Below are 20,861 nucleotides of genomic sequence, written 5' to 3'. Positions count from 1 at the left end.
GCTCTCCTCCTCCGTTTCTCCGCTGGCGAGGAAGCGGAGGTCGCTCTCCCCGTCGGTCAGGGACTTGTCATCCTCCGACCAGATGGAGAAGTCATGGCTAGACTCCTCCCCGGCCTCAATGGCGCGGCGGGTGTTGGCTGCGTGGACCTCCGCCGGGTTCGGCTCCGGCGTCGGCTCGCGAGAGGAAGAGGACGGGATGGAGAGATCCGATGAAGCAGAGGAGGAAGAAGGCATGGTGGCACAGGAGGGCTTTTGAAGTGCTAGTGCGAAGAAGATACGGAAATAAACTGTGCGGAGCGGTTAAATAAAGGGGATATAGTGGAAATTCAAATGCCACAGCAGTTTCTGAGGAAGTGGTGCCTAAAAAAAAACTGCCAGGTCACGCGGAGAAGTTGAGAAGGCAAGGCATCATGATGACGGATACTGCGACGGTTCTGCCACGACATGACCCATCGAGGAAAAGCAGAGTAATTTTGGAATTACAAATTCCAAAACCAGGGGGGCATGTGTTATCACCAGAATTTGACCGAGTCAGAGGTGGGCCGCGATCAAGATGGACTTAAAGAAATATACATGGAAGAATTACGTGAATCGGCCTGTTATGCTGAGTTTGGGCTAGTTTGCCCTTGTATCTGTAATATATTAGGATATGTGTCGATTAGTTAGAGTTTTGCCCGTGCACGGTTAGGTGCACGTCTAAAGTTAGAAAGTCCCTTGGACTATAAATATGTATCTAGGGTTTATGGAATAAACAACAACACACGTTCAACCAAACAAATCAATCTCGGCGCATCGCCAACTCCTTCGTCTCAAGGGTTTCTACCGGTAAGCGACATGCTGCCTAGATCGCATCTTGCGATCTAGGCAGCACAAGCTCCACGTTGTTCATGCGTTGCTCGTACTGAAGCCTTGTTGATGGCGAGCAACGTAGTTATCATAGATGTGTTAGGGTTAGCATAGTTCTTCGCGTAACATGCTATCGTAGTGCAACCCTTGCATGTCTAGCCGCCCTCACACCTATCTTAGGTGTGGGGGCGGCACCCCGCTTGATCATTATTTAGTAGATCTGATCCGTTACGATTGCTCCTTGTTCTACAAGGATTAGTTTAATATCTGCAATAGTTAGGCCTTACAAAGGGGGGGAGGATCCAGCGGCACGTAGGGTGTCGTTCGCTAGTCCTAAACAGGATGTTCCGGGGATCAACTTCGTGTTGGTTTTTAGGCCTTGTTTAGGATCGGCTTACGATCACCGTGCGTGGCCGCGAGGCCCAACCTGGAGTAGGATGATCCGATTATGCGGTGAAAACCCTAAATCGTCGTAGATCTAATTAGCTTTATCTTGATCAAGCAGGACCACCATATATTCGTGCACCCCGTACGAATCATGGGTGGATCGGCTCCTTGAGCCGATTCACAGGATAACCTGAGAGCCGATCGAGGCTCGTATTTAATGTTTACGTGTATGCCATGCAGGAAACTAAGCGAGGCATCTCCATCACCTTCCTGACCAGGTATAGGTCAGGTGGCACGCCCTTGCACTCAGCATCGGACGTGTGACCAGAAGGCTTTGCGGGCCGTTGCTCGGAGGGACCTCAGCCAGCCGCAGCTCTAGGTTGTTCCCGGCTCTGATCGTCGCTGCCCGCCGGTGGGTTTTGACAGTCAACACCCCCTATGATTTCATGTGGTGAATAAGATCTACTAGTCATATAAGTGTTAGCATTTGGATTATTCTCCTATTTCTCCAAAGTATGGTCATGGATTAGGCTTGATCCACTTGTTCTTAATATCCTCATCTCAAGTTCTTAGGGTTTATGATCATTACTCAATTTATAATGATCAAGGTTTGGCTTCTAAGTTATCTCTCATTAAATAGGTTTCTCACTTCCCTGATCAAGCATTGTCTTGATTGACTAGGGTATAATATCCCTCTTATTGTTTCTTGGGTGGACATGGCGATAATTGTCTCCATAAATTATATCCCAGGAGATTGCCTGAGATAATTACTTAGGGCTTTACTCAAGAAATGATGGTTTAACCATATGGATATTTGAATAAATCTCTCCCTTGAATCTAAGTGTTTTCTCAACTAACTTGAGTGAAACACCAGATCTTGAACTCTCTTATATAGGAATGGATTATTCTAGAGTTTATGGTGTACTCTAATACTCTAGTTCAATGGTTGTCCTTTATTTTTAAATAGATAAAGCTATGTTTTGTATGATTGGTCTCTCTCATTTTGGAAAGGACTTTAATACTAACTTAAGGTTAGGCTCCATAGGAATTGATGTGATCATCAATATCTATGTTTAACATAAATGGATTCTCTCTCTAGGGATTGTCTTGAATATATCCTAGGGTTCCTCTTAGAGATGATGATTTGAATACTTGGATCTATATCCAAGGTTTGGCTCAAGGTTTGTTAATGCTTCTCTAATGATTTTAATAGAACTTTCACCTCTCTAGGTTTGATTCTTAACTATTTGGAATAGAGAAGAATTGTATTCCTTAGTTGGATCTCCTTGTCTTGTTTCCAAAATTAAAGTAGAATAGATATCATAGGGCTTATGGTAGGATCAAGGTTTAGTTTAAGATATGGAAAAGATAATTCAAGAATAGTTTCTCCATTTTATTATTTCTTGATTTGCAATTGAATTGGTGTTCATATGTTATGACAAGGATTACCATATTATGATCTGTTATAAGATCAAGCAATGGATCATTGATTGAAGTGTTGTTGTGTTAGATTTAATTCCATTTGATCTAACCCCTTAGATCAGATCATCTCTACCCAAAACAAGGTTTTAGCCAAGTCACACTGAGGTTTATAGCGCTTGACTTGATGAGCTACTTCAATTCCACCAAGGTCAAGTGGAACTTCAGTTACTGTGACTGTTTTACTTTAAAGCGCGAAAATTCCCCAGATTTTCTATGCATGAATGCAATGCACACATCTGTTTCCTCTATTTTTGTAACCCCATTACCTGGGATATTACAGTCTCTACCCCTTAAACTAAACTTCGTCCTCGAAGTTTGATATCTCTCACGTTTCGGAGTGTGGATCTGACTTGTGCAGAATACATCTTTTCTCGAGCTCCAGGGTGATCTTACTGGATATAATTGAATATATCCCTTGTCCAGATTCTTCCTGGAATCCATTAGGGTTTGTCTCTGAACCATGGTTCTTACTTTGATTCTTTGATTTCTTCCAACTCTATAAACTTGTTCCATTTCTCATTGAAGATTCAATGATTGAGACTTCTTCTGGTGCTGTTAGTCTTATTTGAAGGCTAATTTGATAATAAACTCCTAATTGCTAAATAGGTCTTTGTTTTCCCTTACTACCAAAAGTGCAATAATGGTACTTAGTAAGGTACTAACTATGGAATTGGTCGTGATAGTTTATTTTCCTAATAATGGATTAGACTCTCTTAGTCCATCCAATCATGGTTTATAGTTGATACCTATAACTATTTTGGGTTATTTAGGTTCCATGAAAGGAATCATTCTATTAGTCTGTGTTTCTGGTATGGTCAATTTCCTTCGGTCTTTGGCCTTCTTGAGCTGTATTTGGTCTATGGTATTTTCTTCGTCCAACTTCTTTATGCTTAACTTACTTGAGCTTTCGTACTTCTGAGTAAACACTACTCACTTTCTCAAGTTATAGTCCACTACTTACTTCCTCGAGGTATGAACCTCGGCTTCCGGTCTGACATTCTTCTGAAAGTAGTGTTCCACAATCTTATGAAAATAAGATCGAACTTCCTCTCAGTTCAGACCTTCTTCTCCATCTTACTCAAAGTATTGAGTCATTGTACATCCAACTCAATATTTTACTCTACCCCTTAGAGTTTTCTTATGGTCTTCAACTCCTTTTCTTCCAACTATTGGACTTATCGTTGGAATATTGGTCTGGTTCTAACTTATGGGTTTTACTTCTTGTAAGGTCTCGCGAAGAATGTTTGTGGTGTATCCACTCAATTGTGGACATCCAATGTGAATCCTTCGACTAAATGATTATAGATCTAGCTATTTGGCTGACAAGATTTTTATTTGTTCACAAACTTTTGTTACAAATAATTAAATCATGGGCTATTTGTAATACCAACTGATACCAGCTGTGTTTATTATACCAACTGTGGCTATTTGATATCTAAAAATGGATTCTATTATAGGTTCTGATCAACTGGACGAGACATCTTCTACTTTATCTCGCAGTATTGATATTATACCAATTGTGGTCTTTTGATATCAACTATGGTCTTCTTATGTCTGCTATGATTTCATATATCACCTTCCTTCATTCAGGGTTTATTTTGCAAAAGAACCACTAACTGACACTATGATTATAGCATCCTAAGTGATTTCCCATGCACTCCCTCTTCCATAAAGACTATGGTTCTACTTCTACTTCTCCATTATCATCCTATTTCTCACCTTCATGCTTCTTATGTACTAAAGTACTCCTCTGTTGAGGAAAAGCATGAGTTTCTGATTGTGCTTCCTTCAGAGTATTGTGGTTACTTCCCACAACTTTACTTCCTTTCTCTGATGAACCTTCATCTTGTCTTCGGAATCTTCCAGAATTCGTCACTTCCTCACACGGATACTATTACCCTCTAGATCTATAGCATCAAGTAAGAACTTGATATTGCAACATGCATTTGCATATCAAAGTCAAACTTCATGTATGGATCTAGTCAAACAAAGAAAATCCAATAAAATCCAAGAAGATTCAGATTTGTGCATATAATACACATCATCACAAGCCTGAATATAATAGTTGAGTAAGACATCTCTAAACATCAGGCTCTGATGTGTAGTATATAACACCACATAATAAAGGTTTATATCGTGATATTTAGCACGAATATATGGGATTCTACTATTTGTCTCAACATTTACCTTAATTGCACAATTGCAATGAGATAAACTTGACACAAAGTGGTTTGGGGATGGTTAAGGTTAATCTAATTTTATCTGGAAGTACTACTTAACTTCCATTTTGTTGAGGACTACTACACATGTTATCTCTAGATTCTAATATAGCTACTCTAAATTACTCCTAACTATTAGAGCATAGTTCCTATACTTCCAAGTGTTTATACTATCATAAGACTATGGTTATGATGTGCTTGGCACACTTCTTATTGTTTTGGAACACAATCCTACACTATTGTTGAACAACTGGCTTCTTATTGTACTCATCTTAATTATTTATGATGTTCTAGTCCATCACATAATGATTCTCAAGTGAATCTCATATGATTACTATCTCTACCATGTAGATAGACATATTTTATTCCTATCATTCTTCCTTACCTCCCATGATTGACTCATCATGGTCTAAACTACCTCATATCACTTGTTTGCATCACTTACTATCAGTTGTTTCACAAGTTTAGATAAATTTTACTTACTCATTACTTAACTATAACATGTGTTGGTACACATCTTCCAATAGGATAGCTTCCTTATGGTTGTATCCTCTCTTTGGACTACCATGTATTGTATACCAACTGTGATCTACTCATATATTGTTTTAGGGACTTAATTGTGTACTACATGTTTGGGATTAGCTGACTAACTTTACTTTATCTTGGTAAGTTAGGTAAGAAATGTTGACTCAAGTGTGTCAGGATTATTCTCAAGTGAATATCCATCTCAAGTCATAAGAAAATTTGGTTCAACTAAGACAACTTCCTATAGACACTACCAATCCTATAGGTCTCCTTTAAAGGGTTTTAATCCTAAGGTCAAAGCATTGGCTCTGATACCAACTGTGGTGACCCGGCATACCACTGCATGGTGTAGTATGCAAGTCTGATATAACACCAATGAAACATCGTTCCACTAGTATTATATCGCTCAGAGTGGTACAACAGAAACATATGCGGGTCCAAGGCATGTCTATAGAATTACAACAATGACTCTGTTACATAAGATCATCACAGCCTCCTACTTTACAATGAGGTAAAACTGCAAATAAACTCCAGAAGAACGACTCGTAGTCTAGTCTTATCACGAACTCTATTTGTAGAGTATTTAACTAACTCTAGAGGCTAAGAATAGATTCTAGCTAATTAGGAGCTAGGTTTAGGAAGCTAGTTCCCTTCTATGTCTGAACTAGGTTTTCTCCTTGATGGATGTGGTATCTGACTCCTCTGACAGGGTCTTGTCTCTTGAAGTAGCTGTGGACTCCTCGGCCTTCGAGTTGCACTGTGGATCCTCCTTCGATGCCTCCATATCTAAGCAGGGGATTTAAGAGTGGGATGAGTACGAGCGTACTCAACAAGTTCATTATAGGAAAGAGGTGTTTAATGCACTAGCTATGGCATTAGACCAGAAAGTCTAATACCAATGCAAGTTTTCATAACCATTTCTTCAAAAGGTTGCTTTTATTCAGAAGAACTATGTCCGTCAGCCTTCACCGGTTTACTAGAACTTCATGGAGCTCCTTTCCGGCCGCGTTCGCAGTTCCTTATCCCGGAACAGGGAGTGACAGGTCACGGTTCTTTACACTCTGCAGAGGTGTGTTGCTTTACCCATAAGAGATCTTATCCTTGTTGCCAACCGAGCTTAAGTTCTCGTCCACACTTCCTTTGGTGTGAGGCCCGGTATAAGGTCATAGCCAATCATATTCCTCCGCTACCTCGCACACCCACCCTTTGTTGCATGCCCCGACCCTGGGTCCACGCCGGTCCCATTATTCCCGTAATTTCAGGGTGGACCCCGACCACGACGACAGTGCTGGGCTCTACCATGCACTCCTACGCCGGTAGCTGCAACCCATCATAGACCGCATTACCGTGGGGAATTAGAGTGGGATCCCCACCCTCCGGTTGTTCCGCAAGACACAACTGCTACGGCAAGCAATGCTTTACCGTGGGGAATTAGAGTGGGATCCCCACCCTCCGGTTGTTCCGCCAGATACAACTGCTACGGTAAGCGCATCCGTTGATGTACAAGAGGTGGAAATACGATTGACTAGTCCGTCCCATTCCAGATCTTATGGTTAACACGGTTATTACGGCACAAGAATCACTGGCGACATTTGTTGTTTAATCCTAGATGGATATAAACCCTTGCAATGGAACCTCCACCATATCAACACAATCCATGGTTCCATTGCCCACCACATAGTCATATTCATAGTTATGAAAGTAGTGGTTTTGGTTTTTTATGCAATAGTGATAATCATAGTACTTTGCAAGTAATTTGATAAAGATACTCAAATGACATGAGCAAGTGATGAACTTGCCTTTCTTGACTGCAAGATTATGCAGACAAGGTCTTCGATACGCAATAACTCCAAATTCTGAAATAGCATCATCGTCCGGTAAGGACGATGTTTAAAAGATTGGCAAGGATGCAATAATGCATAAGAATGAGATGCAATCGCTCTAAGCGTGACCTAACCCCGATGATTTAAGATTAGTGAGTGGTAATAATTGATTCAGGGTGTGTTGCACTTTTAGAGTGATTCACAAACAAGGTTCTTATTCAGGTGTGGTTACTTGGTATCATGAACCGGTAGATAATAAAGTACAGTAATCAATTAAGCACACAAAGAATGATAATTGGCATAATGTTAACGTGTAAAGAACAGTTGTCAATTTTAGTACTATATGGCATGGTTAATGAGTACTTGTTATATTCTTCAAAAGAATAACTTTTGAAGAACATGTTCTTTAATAAAGAACAAGTATGATAATTAGACTGGTGGGGTTCTATGGTTGACTATGGTTTCATCTAGTTTCTGAAGTAGTTATTAGATGGATCACAACCTAGTTGGATTCATTAATAACTATGGTTTGTAAGGTTTTAGTGAAGCATGAGTATCTTAAGCAATTAATGGTTGCTATTATGGTGATATATCTTAGTGGTAATAGATAGCTAGGGTTGATAGGTCCTGTTAGGCAAGGTTGATGACTACTTCCTATTTATTTCAAAAGAATAACTTTTGAAGAACATACTTCTTAAATAATAAGAAGTATATCAATTAGGGTTGAGGTGGTTTAGGTTTTACTATTGGTTCTATTAAGTAGGGAATAATTGGCTTCTATATAGGAGGGTTGATAAGTATCCAACACTAGTAAGGTTTAGTGGAACAGGGTTCTGTAATGTAAAATAGTAGGTATGGTTGTTATTAGGGTTCATCACAATGGTGTGATGCTAATTAGGGATCAGTAAGGATGAGGGCTTTGGTAATAGGATCTAGGGTTTTCACTTGGTTGACCCTACTGGATTGTTTAGGTCTGATGATGATGGATACATGGGATACCCATATATTAGTGGTAGGTCTTCTATATTTTATGTGACCAAGACAGGTATTTATTTGCTACTATGGTTCTATGCTTTGAAGAATGTACCATGATCACATGCTCTAACCTAGGGTTTAGGTTAGAAGCAATTTAGGGTTCACATGTAATAATGGGACTAGGGTTCCAATTTGGATTAGGGTTTTTAGGATTACCCATAAATGATGCAGTTATCACTTTATTTATAATGGAACTAGGTCTTCCTATTTACACTATAATTCTTGGCTTAATAACTTCAATAAAGAAATTGAAGTTATTAATAACTTAGAAATAAAACAATGTTGGGTTTGGCATTTTATTATTTTTAATGAATTAATAATTAAGGTATTTATTATTTAGGGTTGTAAATCCTCCTAATAAGGATTTAATAAGTTAATAGTAAAGGAAAATTAATTTTAATGTTTTCCTTATTTACTTTCTGGTTTTTATTTATTTTATACCTTTTTCCTAATTATTGAATTTTAACTGAATTTAGAATTAAAATTAAAGGTTTTAAATAACAAGTATTAAACAATTAAATTTTTATTAAAAATAAAAATTTCATATTATATTTTTATTAAATAGAATTTACTTTTATAAGAATTTTGATGTCTTATTTTTATTTTTCTGAGTTAATATGATTTTTCTATAATTATTTGAAGTTGCAGTAATTTCCTGGATTTTAACTAAATGCTAAATGCTAAAGCTACCCGAGACAGAGTCTACCCACAGCCACTGGCCAGTGGGCCATTGCCACGGTGGCTGCCACATGGTGCCGATGTGGCAACCATGTGCATCACCGGCGGCCAGTGGTGGTCGCCGCCGGCGAGTCTGGGTTCGCGTGGGGCTGTGCTTAGGCTCAATCGAACAAGGGCTTCAAGACGAACAGAATGATGGTGGCGCCGCCCCCCAATGGTCGCCGGAGCGACGGCGGCGGTGATGCCCGATGGCGGCGCTCACAGGCGAACGGTGCTACGACGATGCAACGGAAATTAGGGGGAGCTAAGGTGCTCGGAAGACTCAGTGGCTCACCGCGAGCAGAGTGGAGGCGACGACATGGTCGGAGGAGCCCTGGATCACCGGAATCGACTGCTCCGGCCGTCGGAGGGAATGAGCTCGACGGCGACGCTCTGGGGCTTCTCAGCTCGATTCCTCCCGTAGGCTGGGTATGTCGAGGGTGGTGGTGACGACGGTGACCACGCCGGGGCTCGGGGAGGTCCCTACCGGCGGCGATGGCCGGTGTCCTGTCGACTAGGGTTTCGGCAAGAGGGGGAAAATGGAGCGAGGAGGAAGAAAACGATGCGGGTGTTCATCCAGATGCTTTTATAGGGCGCCTGGACGCGCCTCGTCACACCGTCGGACGAGGAGAGGACGCCAGCGAGAGGGAGAAGCAGAGCACGTTGTCGTGCTGTCCTCCATGCCGAAGGAGAGGATGAGGACGATCCCCCTCTCGTTGATAATTCAACGAAGGGGTAAGTTGGGCTGGGCCAGGCCGTGGTGTTGGGCTGCTAGGCAGGCTCTGGTGCTGGGCTGCACCGTGGTTGCTTGGCCAGGTAAGCTCCTTCTCTATTTTTCCTCTTTTTGCTTTTTCTATTTTCTGTTTTATATTTTCTATTTGAATCAAATTTGGATTCAAATTTTATTTGCAGGTTTCTTGTTATGTTAATTGAATTAAGATGTAGTGCAATTACTATTACACCATTCTTTATTTGAAACAAATATTTAATATTGGATTATATTGCAAAATTGTGGCTTGTTCATAATATCAAATAGGCATGGGTTTCAACTATGTTCATCTTATGCTCCATAATTAAGTATAGGATTTAACTAGTGAACAATCCTAGGGTTCTAAGCATATTCACCTAATGGGAATTGGTTTGAATCTTAATTATGGCCTGGTTTTATATTATGATCACCATAGTGATACATAAACCAGTGTTGAGATTTAATTCAAGGTTGTAGAAATGAGATGACACCATATTGCATGCTAGGGTTTAATCTTCCCTAACCATGGTAAGGTGTTTACTTACTTAATATTTCATGTGCTTCCTAGTTACTAAGGATTTGAGAAGTGGTTTTATCTTCTATCAATTAACTTCTATTATTAACCTTAATTTATCATTTAAGTAACTACATTGGCTATAGTTCTTTTTATAGTTAACTTTGGTCATATGAATGGATGATTTCTCACCATATTAAGTATGGAGTTTAACTCTGAAGTTTCCTTAGTTCCTTTGATTGAGGAATAAATGGATTATAGATGTGCTATAGTCCTACTTACGATCACTTAGTGATCCACAAGTTGGGATTGAGATATAAGTCTGGATTTGCTTACTAGTGATCCCCCTATGATTTCATGTGGTGAATAAGATCTACTAGTCATATAAGTGTTAGCATTTGGATTATTCTCCTATTTCTCCAAAGTATGGTCATGGATTAGGCTTGATCCACTTGTTCTTAATGTCCTCATCTCAAGTTCTTAGGGTTTATGATCATTACTCAATTTATAATGATCAAGGTTTGGCTTCTAAGTTATCTCTCATTAAATAGGTTTCTCACTTCCCTGATCAAGCATTGTCTTGATTAACTAGGGTATAATATCCCTCTTATTGTTTCTTGGGTGGACATGGCGATAATTGTCTCCATAAATTATATCCCAGGAGATTGCCTGAGATAATTACTTAGGGTTTTACTCAAGAAATGATGGTTTAACCATATGGATATTTGAATAAATCTCTCCCTTGAATCTAAGTGTTTTCTCAACTAACTTGAGTGAAACACCAGATCTTGAACTCTCTTATATAGGAATGGATTATTCTAGAGTTTATGGTGTACTCTAATACTCTAGTTCAATGGTTGTCCTTTATTCTTAAATAGATAAAGCTATGTTTTGTATGATTGGTCTCTCTCATTTTGGAAAGGACTTTAATACTAACTTAAGGTTAGGCTCCATAGGAATTGATGTGATCATCAATATCTATGTTTAACATAAATGGATTCTCTCTCTAGGGATTGTCTTGAATATATCCTAGGGTTCCTCTTAGAGATGATGATTTGAATACTTGGATGTATATCCAAGGTTTGGCTCAAGGTTTGTTAATGCTTCTCTAATGATTTTAATAGAACTTTCACCTCTCTAGGTTTGATTCTTAACTATTTGGAATAGAGAAGAATTGTATTCCTTAGTTGGATCTCCTTGTCTTGTTTCCAAAATTAAAGTAGAATAGATATCATAGGGCTTATGGTAGGATCAAGGTTTAGTTTAAGATATGGAAAAGATAATTCAAGAATAGTTTCCCCATTTTATTATTTCTTGATTTGCAATTGAATTGGTGTTCATATGTTATGACAAGGATTACCATATTATGATGTGTTATAAGATCAAGCAATGGATCATTGATTGAAGTGTTGTTGTGTTAGATTTAATTCCATTTGATCTAACCCCTTAGATCAGATCATCTCTACCCAAAACAAGGTTTTAGCCAAGTCACACTGAGGTTTATAGCGCTTGACTTGATGAGCTACTTCAATTCCACCAAGGTCAAGTGGAACTTCAGTTACTGTGACTGTTTTACTTTAAAGCGCGAAAATTCCCCAGATTTTCTATGCATGAATGCAATGCACACATCTGTTTCCTCTATTTTTGTAACCCCATTACCTGGGATATTACAAGCAGCAAGTTTTCCCTTAGTAAGAAACCAAGGTTTATCGAACTAGTAGGAGCCAAGAAGCACGTTGAAGGTTGATGGCGGCGGAGTGTAGTGCGGCGCAACACCAGGGATTCCGGCGCCAACGTGGAACCTGCACAACACAACCAAGATACTTTGCCCCAACGAAACAGTGAGGTTGTCAATCTCACCGGCTTGCTGTAACAAAGGATTAGATGTATAGTGTGGATGATGATGTTTGCAGAGAACAGTAGAACGAGAATTGCAGTAGATTGTATTCGATGTAAAAGAATGGACCGGGGTCCACAGTTCACTAGTGGTGTCTCTCCCATAAGAAATAGCACGTTGGGTGAACAAATTACAGTTGGGCAATTGACAAATAAAGATGGCATGACAATGCACATACATGTTATGATGAGTAGTGTGAAATTTAGTTGGGCATTACGACAAAGTACATAGACCGCTATCCAGCATGCATCTATGCCTAAAAAGTCCACCTTCGGGTTAGCGTCCGCACCCCTTCCAGTATTAAGTTGCAAACAACAGACAATTGCATTAAGTATGGTGCGTAATGTAATCAACACAAATATCCTTAGACAAAGCATTGATGTTTTATCCCTAGTGGCAACAGCACATCCACAACCTTAGAACTTTTTGTCACTGTCCCAGATTTAATGGAGGCATGAACCCACTATCGAGCATAAATACTCCATCTTTGAGTTACAAGTAATGACTTGGCCAGAGCCTCTACTAATAACGGAGAGCATGCAAGATAATAAACAACACATAGGTAATAGATTGATAATCAACATAGCATAGTATTCCATATTCATCGGATCCCAACAAACACAACATGTAGCATTACAGATAGATGATCTTGATCATGTTAGGCAGCTCACAAGATCCAACAATGAAGCACAATTAGGAGAAGACAACCATCTAGCTACTGCTATGGACCCATAGTCCAGGGGTGAACTACTCACACATCACTCCGGAGGCGACCATGGCGGTGAAGAGTCCTCTGGGAGATGATTCCCCTCTCCGGCAGGGTGCCGGGGGCGATCTCCTGAATCCCCCGAGATGGGATTGGCGGCGGCGGCGTCTCTGGAAGGTTTTCCGTATCGTGGCTCTCGGTACTGGAGTTATTATCGACGAAGGCTTCTTATAGGCAGAAGGGTAGGTTTAGGGGCGACGCGAGGGGCCCACACAACAGGGCGGCGCGGCCCTGGCGTGTCGCCGCCTCGTCGCCCCACTTCGTTTCCCTTTCGGACTTCTGGAAGCTTCGTGGAAAAATAAGACCCTGGGTGTTGATTTCGTCCAATTCAGAGAATATTTCCTTACTAGGATTTCTAAAACCAAAAACAGCAGAAAACAGCAACTGGCTCTTCGGCATCTCGTTAATAGGTTAGTGCCAGAAAATGCATAAATATGACATAAAATGTGTATAAAACATGTGTGTATTGTCATAAAACAAGCATGGAACATAAGAAATTATCAATACGTTGGAGACGTATCAGCATCCCCAATCTTAGTTCCTACTCGTCCCCGAGTATGTAAACGATAACAAAGATAATTTCTGAAGTGACATGCTATCATAATCTTGATCAATACTATTGTAAGCACATGAGATGAATGCAGCGATTCGAAGCAATGGTAAAGACAATGAGTAAACAACTGAATCATATAGCAAAGACTTTTCATGAATAGTACTTTCAAGACAAGCATCAATAAGTCTTGCATAAGAGTTAACTCATAAAGCAATAAATTCAAAGTAAGGGCATTAAAGCAACACAAAGGAAGATTAAGTTTCAGCGGTTGCTTTCAACTTGTAACATGTATATCTCATGGATAGTTGTCAACATAAAGCAATATAACAAGTGCAATAGGTAAATATGTAAGAATCAATGCACAGTTAACACAAGTGTTTGCTTCTAAGATGGAAGGAAATAGGTAAACTGACTCAACATAAAAGTAGAAGAATGGCCCTTCGCAGAGGGAAGCATTGATTGCTATAGTTGTGCTAGAGCTTTTATTTTGAAAAAAAGAAACAATTTTGTCAACGGTAGTAATAAAGCATATGTGTTATGTATAAGATATCCTACAAGTTGCAAGCCTCATGCATAGATTACCAATAGTGCCCGCATCTTGTCCTAATTAGCTTGGATTTACATGGATTATCATTGCATAGCATATGTTTTAACCAAGTGTCACAAAGGGGTACCTCTATGCCGCCTGTACAAAGGTCTAAGGAGAAAGCTCGCATTGGATTTCTCGCTTTTGATTATTCTCAACTTAGACATCCATACCGGGACAACATAGATAACAGCTAATGGACTCCTCTTTAATGCATAAGCATTCAACAACAAATAATATTCTCATAAGAGATTGAGGATTGTTGTCCAAACTGAAACTTCCACAATGGATCATGGCTTTAGTTAGCGGCCCAATGTTCTTCTCTAACAATATGCATACTCCAACCATTGATCATGATAAATCACCCTTACTTCAGACAAGACGAACATGCATAGCAACTCACATGATATTCAACAAAGATAGTTGATGGCGTCCCCAGGAACATGGTTATCGCTCAACAAGCAACTTATTAGGAAATAAGATACATAAGTACATATTCAATACCACAATAGTTTTTAAGCTATTTTTCCCATGAGCTATATATTGCAAAGACAAAGAATGGAATTTTAAAGGTAGCACCCAAGAAATTTACTTTGGAATGGCAGAGAAATACCATGTCGTAGGTAGGTATGGTGGACTCGAGTGGCATAGTTTTTGGCTCAAGGATTTGGATGCACGAGAAGTAATCCCTCTCAATACAAGGCTTAGGATAGCAAGGTTGTTTGAAGCAAACACAAGTATGAACTAGTACAACAAAACTCACATAAGAACATATTGCAAGCATTATAATACTATACATTGTCTTCCTTGTTGTTCAAACCCTTACTAGAAAATATCTAGACCTTAGAGAGACCAATCATGCAAACCAAATTTTAGCAAGCTCTATGTATTTCTTCACTAATAGGTGCAAAGTATATGATGCAAGAGCTTAAACATGAGCACAACAATTGCCAAGTATCACATTATCCAAGACATTATACCAATTACCACATGTAGCATTTCCCGTTTCCAACCATACAACAACTAACGAAGCAGTTTCAACCTTCGTCATGAACATTATGAATAAAGCTAAGAACATATGTGTTCATATGCAACAGCGGAGCGTGTCTCTCTCCCACACAATGAATGCTAGGATCCAATTTTATTCAAACAAAACAAAACAAAAACATACAGAAGCTCCATGTAAAGCACATAAGATGTGACGGAATAAAAATATAGTTTCACTAGAGGAACCTGATAATGTTGTCGATGAAGAAGGGGATGCCTTGGACATCCCCAAGCTTAGATGATTGAGTCTTCTTGAAATATGCAGAGATGAACCACCGAGGCATCCCCAAGCTTAGAGCTTTCACTCTCCTTGATCATATTGTATCATCCTCCTCTCTTGATCCTTGAAAACTTCCTCCACACCAAACTCAAAACAACTCATTAGAGGGTTAGTGCATAATCAAAATTCACATGTTCAGAGGTGACATAATCATTCTTAACACTTCTGGACATTTCACAAAGCTACTGAAAGTTAATGGAACAAAGAAATCCATCAAACATAGCAAAACAGGCAATGCGAAATAAAAGGCAGAATCTGTCAAAACAGAACAGTCCGTGAAGACGAATTTTTTAGGTGCATCAGACTTGCTCAAATGAAAATACTCAAATTGAATGAAAGTTGCGTAAATATCTGAGGATTACTCACGTAAATTGGCAGATTTTTCTGAGTTACCTACTGAGAATAATGCTCAAATTCGTGACAGCAAGAAATCTGTTTCTGCGCAGTAATCCAAATCTAGTATGAACCTTACTATCAAAGACTTTACTTGGCACAACAATGCAACAAATTAATTAAGATAAGGAGATGTTGCTACAGTAGTAAAAACTTCCAAGACTCAAATATAAAACAAAAGTACTGTAGTAAAAGCATGGGTTGTTTCTCTCCCATAAGCGCTTTTCTTTAACGCCTTTCAGCTAGGCGCAGAAAGTGTGTATCAAGTGTTATCAAGAGATGATGCATCAACAGATGGGTTTGGGGTTTTTCTCAACTATGCATTGTATCTTGTATATGTAAGTTTCAGAGGCTCCCTTTTCCTCAGTCTTAGGCTTGCTATTCTCATCAAACAAATTTTCAGGGACAAGCCAAGCATAGTTATTTTCTAGAGCTTCATGCATTCCTAGGAGCTTACTAGGTATCGGTACTTTAATCTCCCCACCATCATTAACATTATTAGTGTACCTTATTCTATCCATGTCCATATTTTCAAGTGTTCTTTTAAAATCAGTGAACAAACCAAGCCTCTTATGCTTAATAAAAACTTTTCTAGCTTCTTTAGTTATATCTTCAAATTCTCTAACAAGGACTTTTAAAACAAAATCTCTCTTTTCTCCCCTCTCCATATCAGAAAGTGTAAGAAACATGTGTTGTATCTGTTGGAGATATGCCCAAGAGGCAATAATAAAAAGGTTATTATAATACATTTTTGTGTTTATGATAATGTTTACATACCATGCTATAATTATATTAACCGAAACATTGATACATGTGTGTTATGTGAACAACAAAGAGTCCCTAGTATGCCTCTTAACTAGCTTGTTGATTAATGGATGATTAGTTTCATAATCATGAACATTGGATGTTATTAATAACAAGGTTATATCATTGTATGAATGATGTAATGGACACACCCAATTAAGCGTAGCATAAGATCACGTCATTATGTTATTTGCTATAAGCTTTCGATACATAGTTACCTAGTCCTTATGACCATGAGATCATGTAAATCACTTATACCGGAAAGGTACTTTGATTACACCAAACGCCACTGCGTAAATGAGTGGTTATAAAGGTGGGATTAAGTATCCGGAAAGTATGAGTTGAGGCATATGGATCAACAGTGGGATTTGTCCATCCCGATGACGGATAGATATACTCTGGGCCCTCTCGGTGGAATGTCGTCTAATGTCTTGCAAGCATATGAATAAGTTCATAAGAGACCACATACCACGGTACGAGTAAAGAGTACTTGTCAGGAGACGAGGTTGAACAAGGTATAGAGTGATACCGATGATCAAACCTCGGACAAGTAAAATATCGCGTGACAAAGGGAATTGGTATCGTATGTGAATGGTTCATTCGATCACTAAGTCATCGTTGAATATGTGGGAGCCATTATGGATCTCCAGATCCCGCTATTGGTTATTGGTCAGAGAGAAGTCTCAACCATGTCTACATAGTTCACGAACCGTAGGGTGACACACTTAAGGTTTGATGTTGAAATGGTAGAACTTGAATATGGAATGGAGTTCGAAGTTTTGTTCGAAGTCCCGGATGAGATCCCGGACATCACGAGGAGTTCCGGAATGGTCCGGAGAATAAGATTCATATATCGGAAGTCATATTCCAAGTTTGGAAATGATCCGGTGCATTTATGGCAGGTTCTAGAAGGTTCTAGAAAAGTTCGGAAGAATAGCACTATGGAAGGTGGAGTCCCGGAGGGACTCCACTAGCATGGCCAGCCAGCCCTAAGGGGAAGGAATCCCAGGTGGATTCCACCTGACACTACTAGGAATAAGCTTATAGCCGCACTTATTACCACCGGCGAACCAGGTTCAAAGTGGCCGGCGGTAAGATTTTTTAGGCCCTCCTCGCGTTACCGCCGGCGAGTACGCTTAGAGGTGCCAGGGATAGGCCATTTACCGCCGGCGAAACGGGCCAGAAATCGCCAGGGATAAGTTGGGCTAGAGCCCCCAGATGGGCCGGCCATTACCGCTGGCGAAAAGCTCTCAGGTTCGCCGGGGGTAAGTCCAGCTACCGCCGGCGAAAATGAGGCGCACACGCCAGGAATTAGGTGCACTGGGCGGGCCAATCAGGCCAAATATTACCGCCGGCACCAACTGATTTTTTTCGCCGGGGGTATTTCGCTCGACCCACGCGCTGTCAAAGGAGATATCGTGGCCCCGCCTCGCGAGCCTGCCTCCCTCCTCTCTCGCCAGGTCCGTCTCCCTCCTCCTCTCTCCACCTTTCTCTCTCTGCCCTCCCCCGTGATCTACCTGCCCCCGCCGGCCGCCATCGCGCTCGGCGACCGCATGACCACGCTCGTCTACGTCCGCAAGGTATGCATCCTCAACCCTCCCTCCTGTCCCCGTCCTCTCCTCTGCACCGGCTGGATCGCGAGACCCGTCTCATGGATCTCCGATGCGTAGATGAGGTAGCCTCGGTTCGGAATCGGGGTATCTCTGGATCTCTACACCGTGCGCCTCTGCTCGCCTCGATCGCGAGGGGGCACGGGGCTGTGAATTGGGCGGGTCGGGAGGGCTGGATTGGTGGGGAGATTCGTTGAATTGGGCGGATTGGTTTGGGATTCTGCTCGCTGATTGGATCGTCAGATGCGTGTCATTATTGGGTCAATGGGCTGCCTGAACTGGTGCGCCGAGATGCTGTTCTAATCTCAGCTACCCAACTACATCCTGGAACTAGTGTCCTTGGGTTCGATTAGATCGTGAGTTCGCGCCTCCAGTACCGCCGTCGTTCTGATCCGCTGAATCTGCTAGCGCTAACCGCCTCTGGATCTTCCCAGCAAGGAGAGCTCATGTAAGATTGCTATTCCTCCGGTATCCAATTGTTTTGATTTCCAGGATTAGCAAATAACTGGTGTAAGTGTATTAGTTGTTGCCATTCGTTTTCTCATTAATCCGTGTCGTTTTTTGTAGGTTGTTGGGTGCCTTGTGGAGCATGAGAACAAGGTCCTACTTCGCAGAAGAAAGATTGAGCCAGCTTATGGCCTTTGGTAAGCTGCTTTTGAGTTTTGTCTATCAGGGCTTCTTGGTGCTGTATGTACCATGCTTGAGAGTCAACTTTTACATGATCTGGACACTTCCTTTTTGTGGGGTGTAGGGGCTTAATTTAAGTTGTTGTAGAATTGTTATGAATTCTAGAATTTACATGATTTATATTCAACTGTTGTGACCTCTCATGCCTCCGATCTGACCAGCAAGTCGAGCTGCTCGTCCCGGAGACGCCGCCGTCCAGGGCCTTGTCTGTGTCGGCTCTAAAGGTACCAGCTTCTACATTCACTCTCCATCCGTGCTTCGGTAGAGCAGCCGCTTCGACTACTAGGACAAGATTTGGTACTAGTACATGCTCTGATTCCAGTTTCTTTGTTCAGGTACCTAGGGTTTTGCCGTGGCCGGCAAGGGCAGCCTGGAGCGCGTCCTGAACGAGGAGTACCACCTTATCTGCAAGGTGAACTAGGCATCTTCTCTTTGATTCGATTCAATGTGGTTCGATTTGTTGATGCAAAGCGTCCTGTTACTTGGGTTAACATTGTTTAGTTAAAAACGTTGAGAATTCGGCGGCATACAATTAATGCTAGATTGCTATCATGTCATTATTTATTAATGCTAGATTGCTGTTAGATTACAAATTCGTTTCAGTTGTAACTGTCTTGAACTTGTGAACTATCTGGCAGCAATTTTCAGTTTATGATGTGTTGTGAATGTTCTGATGGATACATATGCTTAGAAGATTGATTAGAGTTGTCATTTATCTTGCTTGTTTTGAACTTGCTTGCACCTGTGGTATTGAGTTAGTTTGCCTCTGTTTTTGTCTTGAAAGATGGATTTCTATCTTGTGCTGCTGTTACCATCTGACCATGCTCTGGTCTTATTCCAGGATAACGAGGAGAAGAACGGAAAGCTGTGGCCTTGTTCTTCGAATCCATTGTTTGTTGTTTATCAGTCGCAACAATGTGACAGTTAGAATTTCTATAGCAGAGCTCTGTTTATGATCATCTTGTTATATGATTGTCAAAATAAGGGGTTAACTTGTTCAATGCCAAGTGCAGATCTGTACATAGCAGTCCGAGAGTAAAGTGCAGTAAATAGTTTCATATTTATTTAAACTTCACTGCAAGAGAGCATTGTTCTGCAGCACAAAAACTTTAGGAGATTCTTTTAAAATTCCTGTAGACTATGTTTTTTTAATAGGGACCTTTTTGTTAGTACCGTTGTTTTGAAATATAAGCCTTTTTTAAATAAAGATTGAATTTGTTTTTATTCTATATTTGAGGGTTTTGTGTTTTCACGTCAGATTTTTTTTTTTAAATCCTAAAATATATACCGCCGGCGCATAGGGTTGTTTGCCAGCGGTAACTCAATACCCCCGGCGGATTGGAAAGTGCCGGCGGTAAATAATACCCCCGGCGAGTTGGATGAGGCGCCGGTGGTAGTCTGGGTTACCCCCGGCGAATTGCAATGCGCCGGCGGTAGGCCATTACCACCGGCGAGGTGATCGCCGGCGAATACGAAAGTGCCGGCGGTAAGCCTTTTCAGTGTGCCGGTGGTAAGCCTTTTCCTAGTAGTGTGAGGTGGCCGGCCACCCCACCTAAGGAAAAGGTGGGAGTCCCACCTTGGGTAGGACTCCCTCCTTGAGTAGGTTTCCCACCTTTGGAAGTTTTGGTGTTGGGGTCTTATTCGAAGACTTGGACTACAACTCTTGGGGCTTCCACCTATATAATGAGGGGCATAGGAGAGGGGGCTGAACACAACAGAGCCATAGCTTGGTCGCACCCCTTGAGGCTGGCCACCCCCTCTCCCAAACCCTAGCCGCCCCCTCTCTCCTCCACCTCTCCCGCACGCTTAGCGAAGCTCCGCCGGAGTTCTCCATCGCCACCACCACCACGTCGTCGTGCTGCCGAATTCAAGGAGGAGCTACTACTTCCGCTGCCCGCTGGAACGGGGAGAAGGACGTCGTCTTCATCAACACCGAACGTGT

The 20,861-nt window shown here is 41.0% G+C and overlaps 1 long non-coding RNA gene across 3 annotated transcripts; it reads left to right on the top strand.

The window, feature by feature from the left end:
- Positions 1 to 18,016: 18,016 nt before the first annotated feature.
- On the top strand, positions 18,017 to 20,088 carry LOC127341744 (uncharacterized). 3 transcript variants are annotated; one of them, XR_007875840.2, is made up of 6 exons: positions 18,017 to 18,202; positions 18,293 to 18,680; positions 18,800 to 18,876; positions 19,081 to 19,143; positions 19,255 to 19,331; positions 19,761 to 20,088. It is a non-coding gene; the product is annotated as an uncharacterized lncRNA (long non-coding RNA). The 3 variants fall into 3 exon arrangements; XR_007875839.2 differs by lacking the exon at positions 18,017 to 18,202 and having other exon boundaries at positions 18,209 to 18,680; positions 19,761 to 19,989; XR_007875838.2 differs by lacking the exons at positions 18,017 to 18,202; positions 18,293 to 18,680; positions 18,800 to 18,876 and having other exon boundaries at positions 18,905 to 19,143; positions 19,761 to 19,989.
- The last annotated feature ends 773 nt before the right edge of the window (positions 20,089 to 20,861 follow it).

The sequence above is a fragment of the Lolium perenne genome, chromosome 3, assembly GCF_019359855.2.
Source record: "Lolium perenne isolate Kyuss_39 chromosome 3, Kyuss_2.0, whole genome shotgun sequence".
In the NCBI taxonomy this organism is placed as follows: Eukaryota; Viridiplantae; Streptophyta; class Magnoliopsida; order Poales; family Poaceae; genus Lolium; species Lolium perenne.
This window is presented reverse-complemented; position numbering and strand designations above follow the sequence as displayed.